This window comes from Lissotriton helveticus, chromosome 8 (genome assembly GCF_964261635.1).
Source record: "Lissotriton helveticus chromosome 8, aLisHel1.1, whole genome shotgun sequence".
NCBI lineage: Eukaryota > Metazoa > Chordata > Amphibia > Caudata > Salamandridae > Lissotriton > Lissotriton helveticus.
The window spans coordinates 1088479195-1088498762 of record NC_136069.1 but is presented as its reverse complement, the minus strand read 5'-3'; positions in this window follow the sequence as shown (position 1 = coordinate 1088498762).

The following is a 19568-nucleotide window of genomic DNA, read 5'->3' as shown; positions in this document are numbered from 1 at the left end:
ATGCATGACTGTATACTTGTAATAGTGATTTTATAACACACTAAGTATGAGTTACTATCTGTATAAATAAATGAAGTAGTGTTTGTACAAGTTTGTAGCTAAGTAAGTGTAAGTGTGATCAATAGGTTGCATAAGTGTGTAGAATGACTGTATAAGTGAGTAGGATGTGTGCGGGTGTGTCAATGTCGATATAGGTGTATAAGTGCATTTGATATTTTTCTATTGATTTCTACCATTGTGTATGAGTGAATTTATAAGTGAGTGTTTAGATGTGTGTGTAGATCTAGGAATCACTGAGTGGGTTTTTAGAAACTTGTATTGGTATGTCAATGGTTTCAAAAATGGTACTTTGTATTTTACACTGAGTGATTGAAGGTTATACTACTGTGTGATGAGGTGTATCAGATTGTCACCTGGATGATGTCATCAGTGATGTCATTTGAGATGTCATCAGTGATGTAATCAGTGATGTCACTGACCATGTCATGAATGATGTAATATGTGACATCATCAGCAGTGGATTGCGGGCGTGCAAGTTATAGTTAGTAGAACTAACTATAACGGAGGAACTTCAATGGTTTTGTACGAGTGAAATGTCCAGCTACCTATAACAGCCCTGAAACCTATCGTTTTTTCAGCGAATTTCTAAGGTTTTTTAAATGCTAATTCCTAACTAAAACATGTCTGAAATCTATAGTTTTTTCAGTGAATTTCAAAGATTTTTTAAATGACATTTTTAAAATGTAATAATAGATTTATTTTCTTGATACTCATTTTCTAAATTCTTTTAACTATTTATTTTTACATATTTTATTTTTTAAATTACATTACATATTTTTAATATAAATGGAAAAAAATGTTTTTTTAAATATTGAAACTCAAATATTGTTTTTTTTGTTTTATATTTCTATTTTAATCTATTTATATTATTTTCTTTATTTTCTTTTTTTCAATTTTTTTTGGGAGTCGTGCACCCAAAGCGTAACTTTCTCGATCACTGCGCAGAACCTAGCCGCCATTTTCGGAATGTTGTGTAGGATCCCCGTAGGGTGTGGGACTGGTGTGTATTTTCGTGCTCGATTGCTATGCGTCTGGTAGACGACTCCAGCTCCCATGCATTCGCGACAAACGCGCATTACTGTACGCAACGCTTGTGCGCTTCCGCGTGATGTCATATACATGTTGGACCTGGTGGGTGTGCGACTCCCGCAAAATTTTTCATTGTCTAAAATTATATATATATACATATGTCTTTAATATACTTATTAGTGCAAAACACTATCTAAGCTATTCATAAAAATAATATATTTTTACTTGTAATAAGCTTATATTTTTTTTAAATTTCAATTTCACAAAGTCGCGTCGGGTGCGTGCTGCCTCTGCGCACGGTGCATGGATCCCATGAGACTTGAAAAAAAAGATTTGATTGGTTCATAACATTTCCCATTGTAACTATTGAAGGACCCCACCTATTTCCATCATTCTACTTTGAGCTTCTTTGGAGACACATAACTACTTAGAAAAACTTTCATAACATCATTTTTTTTGGGGTGTTTTTCAAAAGATGGACAACATGGCATCAGGACAACAACAACAGGACTCAGAACATTCTTCGGAGGAAGAATTTGTTGCAGAACCTCCCCACCCCCAAAGACCAGTATCAGTGGTGTGGTTCATCTATTAAGAGGGGCAGAAGAAGGTGAACGCCACCAAAGTCACCTGCAAGATTTGTGATTGTGTCTTGTCCCGAGGTAGTGCTGATAAAAAATACTCTTGCATCATTGCTTCGATGTATAAACATCTCAAGACTCTGCATCCAGTCAATCTGGCTCGGAAGGAGGGCAGGAGATTACAACAGAACCCTCCACCTGCAGTGCCTAGGACCTCTGGCAGTTCCACTTCACCATCACCAACGGACATACATCCTGAATTTGCTGTACTGAAGATGTACTGCATAAAGTGCAACCAGCTATGGAGAGCAGTCTGGTGACCTAGTGTGTGCGGCACAACAAAAGCATTGTTGTTAACTTTTGTTTGCTTTTTTTGTTGGGAAAGCCGTTAATTCCTGAAGTTGTCTGTTTTTTTGTCCTTTTTTCTTTTGAAAAAACACCAAAAAAATAACAAAATAATTTAGAAAACTCCCCCAAAAATATAAAACAAAAAAACAACAAAAAAAAGTTATTTTAGGATCTAACTTCTCTGGTTAAAGAAAGAGCTATATTTGTATGATAGTGTGTGGAAGTTTGGTTGAATGTATGTGTAGTGCATAATTGACTGAAAGAATGCATTAGTAGTGTATGGTGAATGTATAGGTGCAGAACTATAAGGAAGTGCTACAGCATGACACTGTAAGCTCTTTAGCTGCAATGTGCTGTGGTACTTCCGAAGCACAGGGATGCAACATATGTACAAAAATATGTTGCAAGTCTATGCTTCCCTCTGCAGTGCTGAACAAACTGCAGCCATGTGGTGACACAGGCACACTTGCACCATGGTGCACGGATATCTGTGTTGTGCAGAGTTTTTGTGCAGGAAGACACACCTTCCTGCACAAAATTAATCAGTGAAGGCATTTTTCTCCTTCAATGTATGCTATGCAATGCAGCATATATTAAAAGAGAAAAAATGAGGAGAAATTAGAAAAATTCTCCTTGTTGTGCCTTGCTACACCAACTGCATTCACACGCATCTCCAGATTTATGATTTATGATAAATCTGGAGATGTGTCTTGTTCTATGAGTGTTGTGTGCAAACACCCACAGCAACACCGATGGAACGCCCATTCAACGCAAAGTGGTGTGTATGATGAGGTTGTATTTATATGGAGAAGAAAAGCTACACAGAGTGCCTTTTCCTCTCCTTGTAGATAAGAAGGAGCGTCTGGAGCCATCACTATTTTACAAAAAGTGATACATTGTTGGTACAGGATGCTTCTAAATCTTCCCCATAAGTGCCTAGGTATTGGCAGACTGTTACAATAAGAACATATTTATAGTTGATTGATTGAAAAATTGCATGAGAGTGACAGGAGGTAAGCACAGGGATATCTCTCCAAAGATGTTAAAGAACAATGATTGAAATGCTTGCAGTCCTTGAATAGCTACATTAGAAAATGGAATGAATCAATCAAATATTTTTTTTCAGGTCACATGGGATCCTCTGACAGAGGGATTCCAACACTACATAGGTATTAACTGGGTATTTTGAAGAGTGTATTAATACTTTGTAGCTTCTTGCAGCTTTGCATGCATAGTATATAAATAAATTTACTTGTACTATGGTTAGTGGCTAGGCCAATTCTTAAGTATATGTCTTTTAACTAGAGTAATTTTAGTACTGAAAAGAGAGTCCAACATAAAGGTATAAGTATTTAGGTTTTAGCAAAGCGATAGGATACATACATAGTGCTAGATGGATGAATGGACATGTGGTTGAGACAGACAGAAAGTTTTCTAGACTGCTTCGTTACTAACAAAGTATTCAAAAGAGTGTATCAATTCTATGAAGGTGATTAGAAGTTTGCATACACACTGCATAGAATATTGTAGCTGTACTAGTTTTTTCGTTTAGGCCATTCCTTTGATACTTGACTAGTTAAGTAAATAATATCATTGTTGTAAATAGAATACCTGCTTCCAGAAAGCACCACTGTGATGTGCCCCTTTTTACATCTCTGTGCAACGCAGTTCTGTAGTGTTTACTGGACATATGTAGTGAGCTAGTTGTACTCTTAGAACCCTTAGGATTCAAGTTGAATAATCTCCCAACATAAAAAGGTTATAGGGCATGTTTACACAGTGGTGAAGGAAGGGGATGGGTGTCAGATTCCGATCTGCATACTACAAGATACAGCCTCCTGGGGTTAAAAGCACTTCCGTAAGAGTAGCTGCATTGAGTCATTCTGTTCAGAACTGGAGTCAATTGGTGGCACGACAGCGTATGGCTCAGACCAGGTTGGTTCCTGGTTGCGCCATTCCGCGAGTCAGTTCTCGTTCTAGTGGCCAGCAGGCAGCGGCCATTTCATGTGCGTGTGTGCTTTGCACCGCGCACTTCAACTGATTATTTCCGGCGGGCAGACGCGCTTTTGTTGTGCGCATCTGTGTCTCCGCATTTTTTCGTTATTAAAACCTCCAGAATTATTTCAGTAGGGCTCGAATTCAGCAGCTTCATTTGGTAAAAGGAACATCTCGACTGCTCGTTTATTTTTTCGTCGAGTTCTGGTTCCTGTCACTCCGTGTCCAGTCCTGTTTTCCTGAAGGACGTCCTACGCAGAAAGTTACCGGCTGGTGTTCCTGTATTCCTTCCGCGGCTTTCAAGTAGGATTGTTCCAACTTCTTTTCTGGAGTCTCTGTGATATTTCTGAAATGTTCTTTCTTTGAAAAAACTCAGCTTCTGAATATTAGTAATGAGAAAAGACTCTGTGAATGTATTATAGTTATATTCTCTAGCCCAATCTTATCAGTAAACTCGTCTATGATAGAAGCTTGAAAGACAATATTTCAAAGACTATTGTTGGGCATTCAGCAAGTTACAATTCCCAACGCAAGTTCCAGGTGTTGAACTGTACAAGCAAGCGGTATTTACAAGGAGTGACGCAACTTCTGGAATACTATTAGTATTCGCAACAAAGAGCTTCAGCTAGCACCATAAACTGTCTTTAGCAGCAAATAGTAGATGGGGGTATTTGATTATATGCATATGATTAATACAACTGTTTACCAACAATCATCTTAAAGTTTCTGGAGCAACTTCTTTGGTGCATAGAAATAATATTGCGAAGCTGTCAATACCTTTTTTTTGGGATATTTACATTGGAGAGAAGCAAAATCCACACAAGTAAAAGGTAGAACAAGAGTCAGGAAAAAGTATTAGGAGAAGCCAGGAATACCAGGGGGGAACTGTATTAATCTTGTACTTAATGTTCTAGGTGCAACTTTCCTGAATAGACGATTCAGAAGACACCTGTGTGGCAGTCTCTCTTGTCTTCCACTTCCCCTTTCCCTTTCACTCCTGGCCTTAGAGAAATCTGGGTCCAGGGGAGTGGGGGAATTTGGAAATTATCCTCGAGAGCCTTCCTTCAAGTCGTCTGCTTCTACGGAAATACTTGGAAATTCAGGTACACTTCTGACAGATTGAAGTGCCCTAAAATTCCTTCCGTCCGTGCAAGATGGCTGAAGGTTTCGATGTTAAGGCGTTAGCTTCTGTCTTGGAAGGGTTGCAGAAACAACTTAGTGAAACTAGGGAAGAGGTTAGGAAATCAAATCAGGAAGCTAGTTACCTGCGTCAGAGGTTAGACCAAATATCTGTAAGTCCTAGTCCTAATTTTTGGGGTCTAAGGGCGCCAGTCTTTGATCCCTCTCCAACTTTGTCCTCAGCTCTTACCACTCAGGTTGTGCATGCCATGTCCCCTACTATTCCTTTAGCAGCCCCAGAAAGATTCCAAGGTGACCCAAATAAAGCCCAAATTTTTATGACCCAGTGCTCTTTGCATTTCCTTTGTAAGCCCATACTGTTTAAGGAGGATCAGTCTAAGGTGGCTTTCGTGCTCTCTTACCTGAGTGGAGACGCTGCAGCTTGGTCCATGCCATTGGTATCCTCTAATGATCCGGTTTTGTATAAGTTTGAAGATTTCAAGGCCGAATTCTTACGGATTTTTGATCGCAGAACAATTTCGCAAGCCACCGACAATGAGTTGCTGGATCTGAAGCAGGGCAATAGGGAGTTGGTGGCCTATCTGGCGCAGTTTAATAAACTAATAGTGGAAACCAACTGGCCATCGGAGAAGAGAGCCGCAATTTTTTATAGGGGTCTTAAGGATGAGTTAAAGGATGGGTTATCACAAATTCCAAAGAGACCTACAGATGTGTCAGAACTCATTGATCTGGTGTTGCAAATTGATCAACGCCAAACGGAACGTCGTTGTGAGAAGAGAAGAGATTTCAAGCCTTTCCCGCCTCGCCTAGACCGTGTAAGAACAGAACCAGTTAAGACTTCGGAAGGAAGTGTGGTAGAAGAACCAATGCAGATAGGCACTGTCAGAGGTCCCCTCTCTAAGGAAGAGAGAGAGAAGCGTCAAGTAGGAAGACTTTGTATGTATTGTGGACAGCCTGGTCATTTTGTCCGAGAATGTACTAAGAAACCAAAGTCCAAGCAGTGGGTAAAAGACAGGCTCCACCAGTAGACGGAGTTGCTCTGGTGGGAGCTCCATTCGAGTCAACTCCCAAACCTCAATCTCTTGCTAACACTCTCCAGTTAGCCGCTCCGCATCTGATTCTATCTTGTAAAATTCGTTTCGGAAAAAAACGAGAGGAAGAGGTTGCCATCATGTTGGATTCAGGTGCTACAGGGAATTTCTGCGATATCCAGTTCGCTAAGTCTTTGGAAATTCAATTCGAAAAGAAACCCTGGCCGGAACCAGTTCGAGCAGTGGATGGTACCAGTTTATCCTCCGGTCCCATTACCTTTGATACTGAGGCCATTCTGGTACAAGGTCCTGGAGAACATCAAAGTGAAATAAGTTTCAATCTAATTGATGCCCCTCAATTTCAGATGATTCTAGGATTACCTTGGCTTACAGAACACAACCCGCACATTGACTGGGCAAAGCGTGTAAGGAGCATTGCTTTCATGATCGGACAGAAAGAGTTCAGACCACTTTGTCATCTAGTCTGGCAGATCAAGTACAGATGATTTGTGCCATAGAGGTTCCGGAGATTCCGCAAGAATATCGGGATATTTCCGAAGTCTTCAATGAACAAGAAGCTAGAAAATTATCGCCTCATCGGGATTATGACTGTCGAATTGAACTGGAACCTTGGGCAACTTTACCTTGCAGTCGTATATATGCACTGTCCGAACCAGAGAATTTGCATTTGAAAGAATACATCGAGCAAAGTCTAGCCTGCGGATTCATTCGACCCTCACAGTCACCTGTTTCCTCCCCCCTTTTCTTCATTCCGAAGAAGGATGGCTCCTTGAGAACCTGTATTGACTATAGGGCTTTAAATCTGGTGACCAAGAAGAATCGCTACCCTTTACCTCTCATTTCAGAACTTCTAGATCAGGTGAAAGATGCTCGCATCTATACCAAGCTGGATTTGAGAGGAGCATATCATCTGGTGCGAATGGCTGAGGGTGAGGAATGGAAGACAGCTTTTCGGACGCGGCTGGGATTGTTTGAATATCAAGTAATGCCATTTGGATTATGCAATGCCCCAGCCGCCTTCCAACATTTTGTAAACGATGTACTTCGAGAATTTTTGGATCGATTTGCTGTTGTATATATAGATGATATCCTGATCTTTTCCAACAGCCTGGAGGAGCATATTGGTCATGTTCGAGTCATTTTGGAGCGTCTGTTGGAAAATCATCTGTTTGTGAAATTAGAAAAGTGCGTTTTTCATTCTTCAAAAGTGGAATTCTTGGGATTTATTCTGTCTCCAAGGGGAGTTTATATGGATGATACTAAGTTGCAAGCAATTAGGTCCTGGCCTGCTCCAAGATCCATGAAGGAAATACAAAGTTTTCTGGGATTTGCCAATTTTTATCGAAGGTTCATCCAGAATTTCTCTGAGAAAGTCAGTCCTATCACACGATTGCTAAAGAAGAATGAGCGTTTTGTCTGGGCCCAAGATTCAGAAGAAGCTTTTCAATCGTTAAAAGAAGACTTCATTTCAGCCCTGGTGTTGCGACATCCAGATTTAAAGGAGCCTTTCTACATTGAAGCTGATGCATCCAATCTGGCCATCGGGGGAATCCTTTCCCAACGTCATAAGCAGACAGGACAGTTGCACCCAGTCGCTTATCATTCACGGAAATTGTCTTCTGCAGAAATCAATTATTCCATTGCCGATAAGGAATTATTGGCAGTAAAAGATGCCTTTCAGGTCTGGAGACATTATTTACTCGGAGCTAGACATGTGATTACGGTTTTCACTGACCATCGCAATCTGCAATTCTTAAAATCAGCACGGACCCTTACTCCTCGCCAATTGCGATGGTCTCTGTTTTTTGCAGATTATGATTTTGTTTTGACCTACAAACCAGGTTCTGCTAATGGTAAAGCTGATGCCTTATCTCGTCTCAGTTTTGAAGGTGGCGAAGAAAAAGACTCAGAAGGCTTTATCATTCCTCCAGAAAAAGTCGCAGCAGTTGTGGCAGAGGATGATTTAGGAAACCGAATCAAAGAAGACTTTCAAGGAGAAGAATTCCGAAATTGGTTAACTGAGGGTCAGGATCGAGAAGTCAAGGATGGAATACCATATGTTCAAGGGAAGATGTTTGTTCCTAGGGAGGATTTGCAGAAGGAGGTCATTCGACTGTTTCATGATCATCCTTTGGCAGGACACAAGGGAGGAGTCAAAACCCTGGAACTGGTGAAGAGGACTTATTTTTGGCCTGGAATGGAAACTCAGGTGAGACAGCACGTAGCCACTTGTGAGCAGTGTATCAAGGGAAAAATCTCTAGACAGTCTCCACAGGGACTACTCATGCCTTTGCCCACAGCCCCATCCCCTTGGCACACAATTTTTATGGATTTTATTGTAGATCTCCCATCCAGTCAAGGGTTTTCTGTGATCTGGGTAGTAGTTGATCAATTCTCAAAGATGAGTCACTTTATTCCTCTAAAATCATTACCCACAGCTCCACAATTGGCCACCTTGTTCATTCAGCACATTGTCAGGCTTCATGGAATCCCGAGGGTGGTAATTTCAGACCGGGGATCACAGTTTCTAGATTTTGGAGGTCTTTCCTGAAGGGTCTGGGAGTGGATTCTCGTCTGTCTACCAGCTTTCATCCCGAGACTGATGGTCAGACTGAGAGAGTAAACCAAGATTTAGAGCAGTACCTTCGTTTGTATTTGATGTATCAGGGAGGGGAATGGCCATCTTTACTCAGTACAGCGGAGTTTGCTTATAACAACTCTAGGCATTCTGCAACAGGTTTCTCCCCCTTTTTCTTAAATTCTGGTCGACATCCTAACATGTCAGTGGGAAGGGAGGAGATGGAGGTCCCCGCTGCTGAAGAGGTGATTCGGAGATTGCAGAAGACTTTCCAGTCAGCAGCTCTTAATCTTTCTAAAGCAAAATTGGGATATAAGAAACAAGCAGATAAGAAAAGAAGAGAGAGTCCAGTTTTCAAGGCAGGGGATTTGGTTTGGATATCAACTCGTCATATGAGATTAATGGGAAATCGTAAGTTTCAGCCAAGATTTGTAGGTCCATTCCCAGTGGAGCACATGATCAATCCAGTTAGTGTTAAGGTAATCCTTCCAAAGTCAATGAAAATTCATCCAACCTTCCATGTCTCTTTGATTAAGTCTAATCCACCAAATCTTAGACGGCAGTTCCCTCCTCCAGCAGTACAAGTGGAATCGGCTGAAGAGTTCGAGGTGAAAAGAATTTTGGACTCCAAGTTGAGAAAGAATAGACTGTTCTATCTGGTAGGCTGGAAGGGTTTTGGTCCAGAGGATCGTTCTTGGGAGCCTAGTTCTAACGTGCATGCTCCAAGATTAGTGGCAGAATTTCACAAGGCTTATCCACAAAAGCCCGGAGAGGGGGCTTTGGTGGGGGTACTGTCAGATTCCGATCTGCATACTACAAGATACAGCCTCCTTGGGTTAAAAACACTTCCGTAAGAGTAGCTGCATTGAGTCATTCTGTTCAGAACTGGAGTCAATTGGTGGCACGACAGCGTATGGCTCAGACCAGGTTGGTTCCTGGTTGCGCCATTCCGCGAGTCAGTTCTCGTTCTAGTGGCCAGCAGGCAGCGGCCATTTCATGTGCGCGTGTGCTTTGCACCGCGCACTTCAACTGATTATTTCCGGCGGGCAGACACGCTTTTGTTGTGCGCATCTGTGTCTCCGCATTTTTTCGTTATTAAAACCTCCAGAATTATTTCAGTAGGGCTCGAATTCAGCAGCTTCATTTGGTAAAAGGAACATCTCGACTGCTCGTTTATTTTTTCGTCGAGTTCTGGTTCCTGTCACTCCGTGTCCAGTCCTGTTTTCCTGAAGGAGGTCCTACGCAGAAAGTTACCGGCTGGTGTTCCTGTATTCCTTCAGCGGCTTTCAAGTAGGATTGTTCCAACTTCTTTTCTGGAGTCTCTGTGATATTTCTGAAATGTTCTTTCTTTGAAAAAACTCAGCTTCTGAATATTAGTAATGAGAAAAGACTCTGTGAATGTATTATAGTTATATTCTCTAGCCCAATCTTATCAGTAAACTCGTCTATGATAGAAGCTTGAAAGACAATATCTCAAAGACTATTGTTCCAGGTGTTGAACTGTACAAGCAAGCGGTATTTACAAGGAGTGACGCAACTTCTGGAATACTATTAGTATTCGCAACAAAGAGCTTCAGCTAGCACCATAAACTGTCTTTAGCAGCAAATAGTAGATGGGGGTATTTGATTATATGCATATGATTAATACAACTGTTTACCAACAATCATCTTAAAGTTTCTGGAGCAACTTCTTTGGTGCATAGAAATAATATTGCGAAGCTGTCAATACCTTTTTTTTGGGATATTTACATTGGAGAGAAGCAACATCCACACAAGTAAAAGGTATAACAAGAGTCAGGAAAAAGTATTAAGAGAAGCCAGGAATACCAGGGGGGAACTGTATTAATCTTGTTCTTAATGTTCTAGGTGCAACTTTCCTGAATAGAAGATTCAGAAGACACCTGTGTGGCAGTCTCTCTTGTCTTCCACTTCCCCTTTCCCTTTCACTCCTGGCCTTAGAGAAATCTGGGTCCAGGGGAGTGGGGGAATTTGGAAATTATCCTCGAGAGCCTTCCTTCAAGTCGTCTGCTTCTACGGAAATACTTGGAAATTCAGGTACACTTCTGACAATGGGAACTGATGTGACATGTGCCAACACACCTTGTGGCGTGTTTTAGGATGTGGAATTAAGTCTCCTCTAATTCTGAAACTCCCTGGATCCTACTAGCCCACTATGTCCCTCTATTAAACATCATAGAGCTGCGTTGCAGTGAGGTGGTTCAAGGCCATGCCCCACTTTACACCTCTTTGCAATGCAACTTTCTGGTACTTCTTCCACATATCTTCCACATATCTGGTGGGTTAGTTGTCCCCAAGGGACCCTTAAAATGCATGGGGACTTTATCCCCTAACCTAAAAATGCCCACAGAGCATGTTAGCACACAAATCAACTCAGTCCTTCCCCACTTTCTTCACCAGTGTGCAAAAACAGCCCATTGTGCATTTTAATACTTAGTTATTCTTACCTGGAGAGTAGTCGATTTGAAAAAATGCTAAACATTTTTTTCAGACATTTTTTATAATTTACATTTTTGAAAATGTCATATTTAAGAATTAAGATCTGTGAAAGAAAAGAAAAAAATCAGTTATAATATATAATATTATAGTTTTTACAATACAACATAATTCGAACATTATATAAAATATTTTATTTGCCTTTTTTGCTGTTGTCAGAATATATTGAATTTCACTACAAACAGTGATTTCAATGTTACTCATCACATAACAGCGAGCAAAAAAAAAATTCAATAAGATTGTTTAAAAAAACAAATGTATGTAAAAAATGATTTACAATATACTCAACTATTTCTCAACATTCCATAAAAACAACATCCTCAATAGCATACTATATAATACAAATCTCATATATATTTATTGCTTTCTTCTAAGAAAATTTTCTTTCTTCAATTTCAAAAAACTGAATTAATAATTAAAGGGACAATTCTTTACCATTGTGAGAATATCCGGGAAAAAGTCCTTAATTTAAATGTATACCTTTCCCCTATGCCAAATATTATTCCTGAAATCCTTTATACTGAAATTGTCCAATAGTAATTGTATTAATACTTTTTAACATATTCCTCACAAGCTGGATTATCTTCTTAAAACTATGGCTTTACAAATATTAGATACAAATTAGGTAATTCACTAGGCAAATGTTGTTTATGAACCAATTGAGCATCATTACAATATGTCCATCCTTTACTGCATTTTAAACAGACAGTGTAATGTCCAGATGTTGTTGAAGGACCATCATGGAAAATAATTGCTACAAAAGTTCTTCCTGATATTGATACTTGACTTGCTACAAAATGTTTAATTAAAATTCTATATCTTCATATAAATAATTTTGTTAACATTTCTGATTTGCATTGGCTACACTCCATGTTTTGATTTGCTACTTTCCTAGTTTGCTGAAGGACATTGTTTTACAGTCTGGTAAAGTCAAATATATAAATCTTTCAGTATCTATGTTAGTGCTACATGTAAACATACAATTTTCACATTGATGTTCCCATTTATAACAAAGGCCAAAAAGATTTTAAATTTCTATTCCTTCATTTTCCAATACGGCAAGCATATACATTAGAAATTCCTGAGCATCTTGTTGGATATTCTGCGTAAATTGTGTAGAGCCAGAACATATATCCAAAGGTTACAAATATCAGAAACGCTTTGCATTTTACTTTTATCAGTTCTCAATTTTTCATAAATACAAAGCAACAAGGAAGAAATATTTTTTCACGATTCTCCATAATTTGCTGTTGCAAACTTTGAGGAAAAAACCAACATTGACCACTACATTAGCATAGCAGTTGATACCTGAACTATTTTCTAACTGATAACCAACAATTTCTTCAAATAGTGTACTTTTTCTTTTTGCTTGCAATCTCAACATTATCTTGATTTTGTTTCCTTTCCTATAAACTCACTACAGATATTCTCATATCTTTTTTTTGGGCCTACTACTTGCTTTTCAAACACAGGATATTCACCTAAATTGGGAGCATACGCTCTTCTTAACCTATTATACTCTTTTACACAGTTTGCGTCTGCAATAATCTTTCCCTCATCAAAATTAATCAAAAACAATCCAGATAAATTTCTGACTCGGGACAAAGCAAATATGCCATACCCTCTTTAAACACGGTACTTCCAATGTTCACCAAAGCACTGTCTACACTTAATCTTTGAGATTTATGAATAGTCACTGCATATGCCAGAGAGAGTGGAAACTGTTTTCTATGGACATATAAATGTTTAACCAGCAAAAAACGAACAGAACAACAACCAATTTGTTTTACTTCTTCAATTTGATCAAATTAGATTTTAAAAAATTCAATTCCATCTCTATTTTGATAGTTAACAAAATCAACAACTTTACCCATTGCTCCATTTACTAAACCTTTTTCTACATCCAAATGACACCTTAAAATTACCCAACAGTTTATACATACGTATAGATTCTTTTGTAAACCAGCAGTTTTATATATCAATTTTTCTAAAGAATCCAATTGTGTTTTCAATTTTTCTGTCAAAATAATAGTGATTCCTTCCTGCTCTATTTTACCAATGGCATCCATTTTTATTATTTATTCATTTTCCAGCTTTAAAAGTTCTTCATTGAATGTAGAACACTCGCGCAGTGTTGGCATTAAGCAGATTATAGATTTACTTTCTGCAATTTTCATATATTTTTTCAGGAACTATATTTTCATTTGGAAACAAATTTGTAAGTAGTCAACTTTGCAAAGTTTGTTTGCCATGTTCTTTCACTGCTCCAATTCTTACATCTTGAAGTATAGTTCCATAATCATCATCATTTGACTGTCACATATTTGTAACGAGTTCTTCGTATTCAGAATATGACCAATTATTAACGTTTCCAACACTTCCCAAAGACTTTCAGGGAGTAAAATGCACTAGATCTCTAAAATATGACACGTTTTCCTCCAAATAAGACATCATATTCTGTTTTAAGAATTTGCTGCATTCTTAAATGCAAAAAAGCAAGCATTACGTTTGAGACCATGCTTACCTAATCAATAATCAGAAGTTTCATCTTCTTTAGACCTCTTGAAACTTCATAACAAGCTTCTCCAGATAGCTTGTGATATTCCAACTTGTTTTCATGCTCTACAGGTAGCATTAGTAAATTATGTAATGTGATTCCTTTAATGTTGTGTGCTGCCAACCCAGTTGGAGTAGTTACAACACAAGACACATGTGAATCAGTTGTTTTCTGTAGATAACTGGTCAAAACTTTAATTAAGAAACTTTTTCCTGTTCCAGCTTGACCACTGACATACATTCGGAGAGGTTGAAATGATGTGCATGTGCATTCTTTCTTTTCATGAAGAAATCCATGGTCAATATGTTGTCTCACTTGGTGATATTGTAGTGTATTTCCTATTATCCCAATAGGCTCTGCGCATTGGAATAATACCTCCAATAGTATAGACCTAGACCAGACGTTAACTAGGTCTTCTACTGTCGATATTAGACTTAAAGTTTTGGGTTTGCCAGCTAGCTCAGAGTTCACTAGAAACTTTCTCGAATAGGCAAGGAGGAGTTGAACCTCCCTGGATAGACAAGAAGGGATTTAGTTTCTGACAACCATAGAACATGACAACTTTGCTCTCCCCTAATCAAGAGTGTATCTCTAGAGTCGTGTGAAAACAAAAGACAACTTATTTTACTCAGTCAGTACGTGCATTCTTAGTTTCACCAGATTGTAGAGAAAAGGAAGAGACGGGCGTGTTCAATAAAAGAGGTTATTTATTGATCAGTCTCTTTTCTCGTACAAGAGAAATGGATCGATATTATCGCAATACTTATGGTTAAGTAAAGTGCATACAATAAAAGCAGAATTATAAAATAATACTGTAAAAACATTGATATGGTTTCTAAGCCATACGTTATTTAAAATGGACAGAATATATACATACACATATACATTTAACTAATAGTACTCAACTGGTGCTTCTAACTACGCCTACCCCAGTGTACCTGACCTAAGCCTAATACGTGGGCGGGAATAGAAAGTAGCAGTTTAAGTTAAGTTTGTTTTGCCAAGTGACTGACTCAAGAATTCTCTGCAAGGGGTTATTCAGCTCTGTACCTGAGATCTAGGATGGTTGAGGGATAGTATCTCTCGTCTGAGGTCTCGATATTCCAAGCTGCCTGCGAGGGCTGCACGGAAGCGCCGGAGCTGGATTTCTCGGCAGGAGAAAGCAGCGTCTCGTTCTCAGTGCGTCAGGAAGGCGGGGCAGCGCCAGTGGCTTCGCTCTCTGCTGGGCTTCGGCAAGTCTCGCTGCTCCGATCTCGTCACCACCGCGTGTGTTTGCTTAACGCAATATCGGTAATATTTATACCTGTAAGGTGCCGAGATTGACGTAAGGATGGACATAGATACGTCAATAAGGATGTCATACGAGCTGGTCGTTAGCACATTCTTTTACTGAAGTTCTCGGTGAAATCAAAACAATGGCCGCAGGGTTTTTCCCAGGTTGTCATAGGTTTGATTTGTTTTGAGAACTCCGTATGCCTTATCAGGGGCTGGAGGAATATTGCTTTTGCCTAATTAGATGGCAAGCGTTATGACCTAATCAGATAACGCGCTCCTGTGCCGTAGTCTGGCGTAATCAGATAACGGTTTCTGCATCATGGGATGGCTGCTAGTTAACTTGTTAACCAGAATAGGGTCAGGAATAGGGGGATCGATACAGAACCTATAGGAATACATCACACCCACTCCACGCTAACTATGGCCATGTTTACGAATCTAGGCATAGTAAAACATACTGTAGAGTATCGTGTATACCTTACCATTTTTTCCGGTGATACTCCTTATTATTTTTGTTAATTTAGATACCTAACCTAGGGGACTAGGAGTATTGTTCCGTCCGCTTCGGTGGATAAAATCCCTTAACTCTCTCCAATTGTTTTTGACATACCTTACCACCCCAAAATACATATAATGCATTTCGAAATTATGTAATGTACGGGAAAATAAAATAGCCATATGTACTATATGCACTTAAGCAGTAGACTAATGCTAAATTAATCACGCATGTATACATTATTAGTAATCGAATATGAGAAGTACACATGAAATGGCTCTTAATACAGAAGAAAAGTTCGAGACCACTTCATCACAGTTCAAGAAGAAAAAAATTTTATGAACATACCAGCGGGCAGCTAATGTCTATGAAGGTTCTAAAAACAGAAATTAGTTCTCTAAGAATAGTTCCTACTTTAAGCAGAAGAAAAGTGTCCCGTAAAATGTAAAAAAATATATTTTGGGGCTGCTAAAAAAATTGCTGACCGTGGACTGGAGGAAAAGTTGATCTTGCTACTTTATCATTAAAGTTGAAGGCCAAATTCAAGGTGTCGGGAACGCCGTGTGCTAGCTTGTTCAAGAGTCATTATTTCTGCTCTGGTGAGAACATCATATCATTGAGACTGCTGAAAAAGCTGTCAACAGCTTCCTGTGGGAGTTCCACTAACTCGGAAAAGGATGTAACCATGCATTCATGTGCATGATTGTCTCCATTGACATTTGAGTAGTATTGCTGACAGAAGGTTGTACCTGATCGATGCTGCTTTCATCTTGATCTTCACTACCCCTTAATCGTAGTGGTGAAGTTTCCACGAATGCCGTCATCAGGATTGGCAGCCGTTGAGGGCAGCACAATACATGAGCCTTTACCGGACCCAACAATGTTTCTGCATCCATTGGCGCATCCGATTGTAGCGTCAGACAGGTGTCCAACACGCATTCTTCTCCGCACAGCATGCACCTCAATACAGGTAAAACACATCTTTGCCATATCGGCCGAAATGAAAGAAACCAAGTCATGTTCAGGTCTCTAAGCCGGGTTAGTCCCAGGATTTTTGATATCCGGTCCCGGTATCCAATGGCTCGGATTGTTTCTTCCCTTGTCGCGGGTGTTTTGTCTGTGACATGGTTGCCATAATGAAATATAAGGACTAAGAATAGGATTCCTGCAATTAGTCCCAAAATTAGGGGAACTCCTCCAAAAATCGAATGGACGTAGTCTGGAAAAATACCCAGTATGGCTTTGAATGGTGTTAATGCCATCGAAAATACTGTCTTAAATACATTTGAGACTCCACTGGTATCAGAAATATGTAAGATTTCATTCAGGATTTCTGCGAAATGTATGGGGGAATTAGTTGATAGCAATGAGTGAATCTCTGCAGTCGTCCTTGCGACTAGGAGGTCATACGTTTCTTTTGATGACGTGAGCCTGGTCGGCGTCTGAAGAAGCACTGTTTTCATTCTGCTTAAAGTATCAACTCGAATAGAAGTAATTTTCAAGTTAGGCCATGCCCTTGCCTCCCTGTCTGGAAAGGAGCTGGGGAACAATAAGCGTCCACAGCACATGACCTTCGCAGTCGTACTAACGAGATAAGGAACCCCGGGCAGTAGACTACAACATCTGCGATCCATAATTAGAATGTAACTCCCGTTATAGAGTCTTTTAAAGAATGGTTCTATCTCTGTTGCAGGTGTGCCTAGCTTGTGACATGAAAGGTTATTTGAGTTCCCTTCACAGGCTCCATGCAAACTAATTCCATTACACAGAAGTGTACCGTTTAGTGACCTCGCACAATTATTGCCACTAAGAAACACTTTCTGTCCTTTATTACTGACACATGCATGTGAATAGGGCAAGTTCCATGTTGTCTTAATGTACCCTTTTCCCAATTTTTCGTACATGCCAGCCTGTATATATTTTTGGCAGTATTGAAACCTGAAAGTAGATATCGGAATATTAATTATCCCATGTATTATCCATTCAATGACAGGTCGTTCTGACATTGTCAATGGTAATCTCTCGAGTTTCTCAATGCTCAGGATTGTATAATCAGCACCCTTTTGTGCCATACTGATTTGTTTATCAGTAAGGTTAAAGATATTGAATAGTGACGTTGTGTTGATTAAACGCCAAGGCACATAGCCTGAACGCAGATTTTGTAACGTCCAGCCAAGCTGTACAATAGAACGCAATTGAGACTGACCGTGTTGTAACAACAGTAAGTCTTGCGATATTATGTCGATTGCTGATGACACAATGCTGTCCAATGAAAAGATTCTGGAGGACAGAGTCATTAACCCATTGTCCACTACAGAAAGCGATTTTTCCAAATTAATACGGTCAATTTCCCGTATACTTTCTGCTGTCTCAATTTGAGTTATTTTCCAGGCCTCGTTGTAAGCTGCATATATAGAGGCTGCTATGAAGCGTTTTTGACGCTGTTTGCGCGGTCCCATAATGAAATCACGCAAGTCAGCACCATCAGTAAGTAAAGTTAGGTGTTGCTTAATCTCTGTCAGTGTGGAAGTTTGTAGCCATTGAAGGCAGAGTTTGCCCACACTGTAGGTGGTGATTATCCCTGGGTGTTGTCTTTAGGAATATCTAGGGTCTGGCCTGGTCAATGTGAACCCCTGTGTTTTGTTCAGGAATCTGTCTTGACAGTTATTAGTATCTGTGGGCCAGATCAACCATTGTTTCCAATCAGGATTTGTTCTGTTTTGGTTTAATACAAAGTTTACGTCTATCTCTTCATCTGCAGAGTTATTGCTGTTCATTGTTGGTTTTGGAATAGACTGTTTATTTAAGTCTTTGATTTTGGCTAATCCAAGACAGGTAGTTTGTTGAATAGTTTCATTCAAGAATATAATTTGTTCTGGGATCATGCAGGCTCTAAACAATGATTCTATACCTTGTATTGCCATTCTTTTGTACACCAAACACTTTTTACTTCAACATTTTTGTCCCAATAATCAAAACCAAATGTATTCATTTGTTCAAAAAATGAGTCCGAATATATCAATTTCGTGTTGTAAGCATGGTTTTTGTTCCTGTCCTATTTGACAATTTGAAATAAAATGTTTCAGCATTACTTGTGTTGAACCCTGAAAAGTATGAATATTTGTCATAAAAGGTTCTTGAGCTTCCTTTTGGAGGGGTTGCACAATGTTCCCATTGATTATAATTTAAAACATTTCTAGGTTGTGCTGATTTATGTAAAAAAAATGGTTACCATAGTGGTTGTAGCAGTACATACTGTCATAATTAGATGAACCCTGCAAATAATCATGTTTGGTAAATTTAGCAGACATCACTAGGTCAGACATCATGTCATTAATACTTTCAAAGTCCCAATCATCAGCAAATGAGTTTGGTTTTACAAAGTCACTCAACGAGATCTTGATTTGGTGTGGATATTTGAGGATTTCAACCGGACCATAAATTTCATAGTCAGTATTGTCCCATGCTACCCCACCCGGTATAGGATTGGCTGTGAAGTTGATTGAAGAAAGTTCTCTTTTCTCGACGTGTGAAGACGTGTGTGGCTTGAGGATCAAGTTGATTTTCTGGCTTGCTGTGTCTATTTTTGCATATTTTCCCTCAATGAAGCGTCCCAAACATAGTATCATGATGAGCCAAAGTATCAGGATAAATACACCAAAGGACACCCAAAATTCAATCCATGGAGAAATCAGATAGGTTTCTTTCAGCTGTTTCAAAAGTTCCTTAGCTTTATCTTTAAAAGTTTTTGTTGATGGCTGTGTCTTTGATTCACTTAGATCTTCAGAAGAATCATGAAAGTTGATGAAGTAGCCGGATGCCGTTCTGTCTATTGTTCCAATTGCTTCAGGATTACTGTTTCTTGCAGCTTCAGCATATTCATTTGTTACTTCATTGTAGGTTGGTGTGTCTCTACTAAATGTTTTTATTTGGGTTTTCAGAG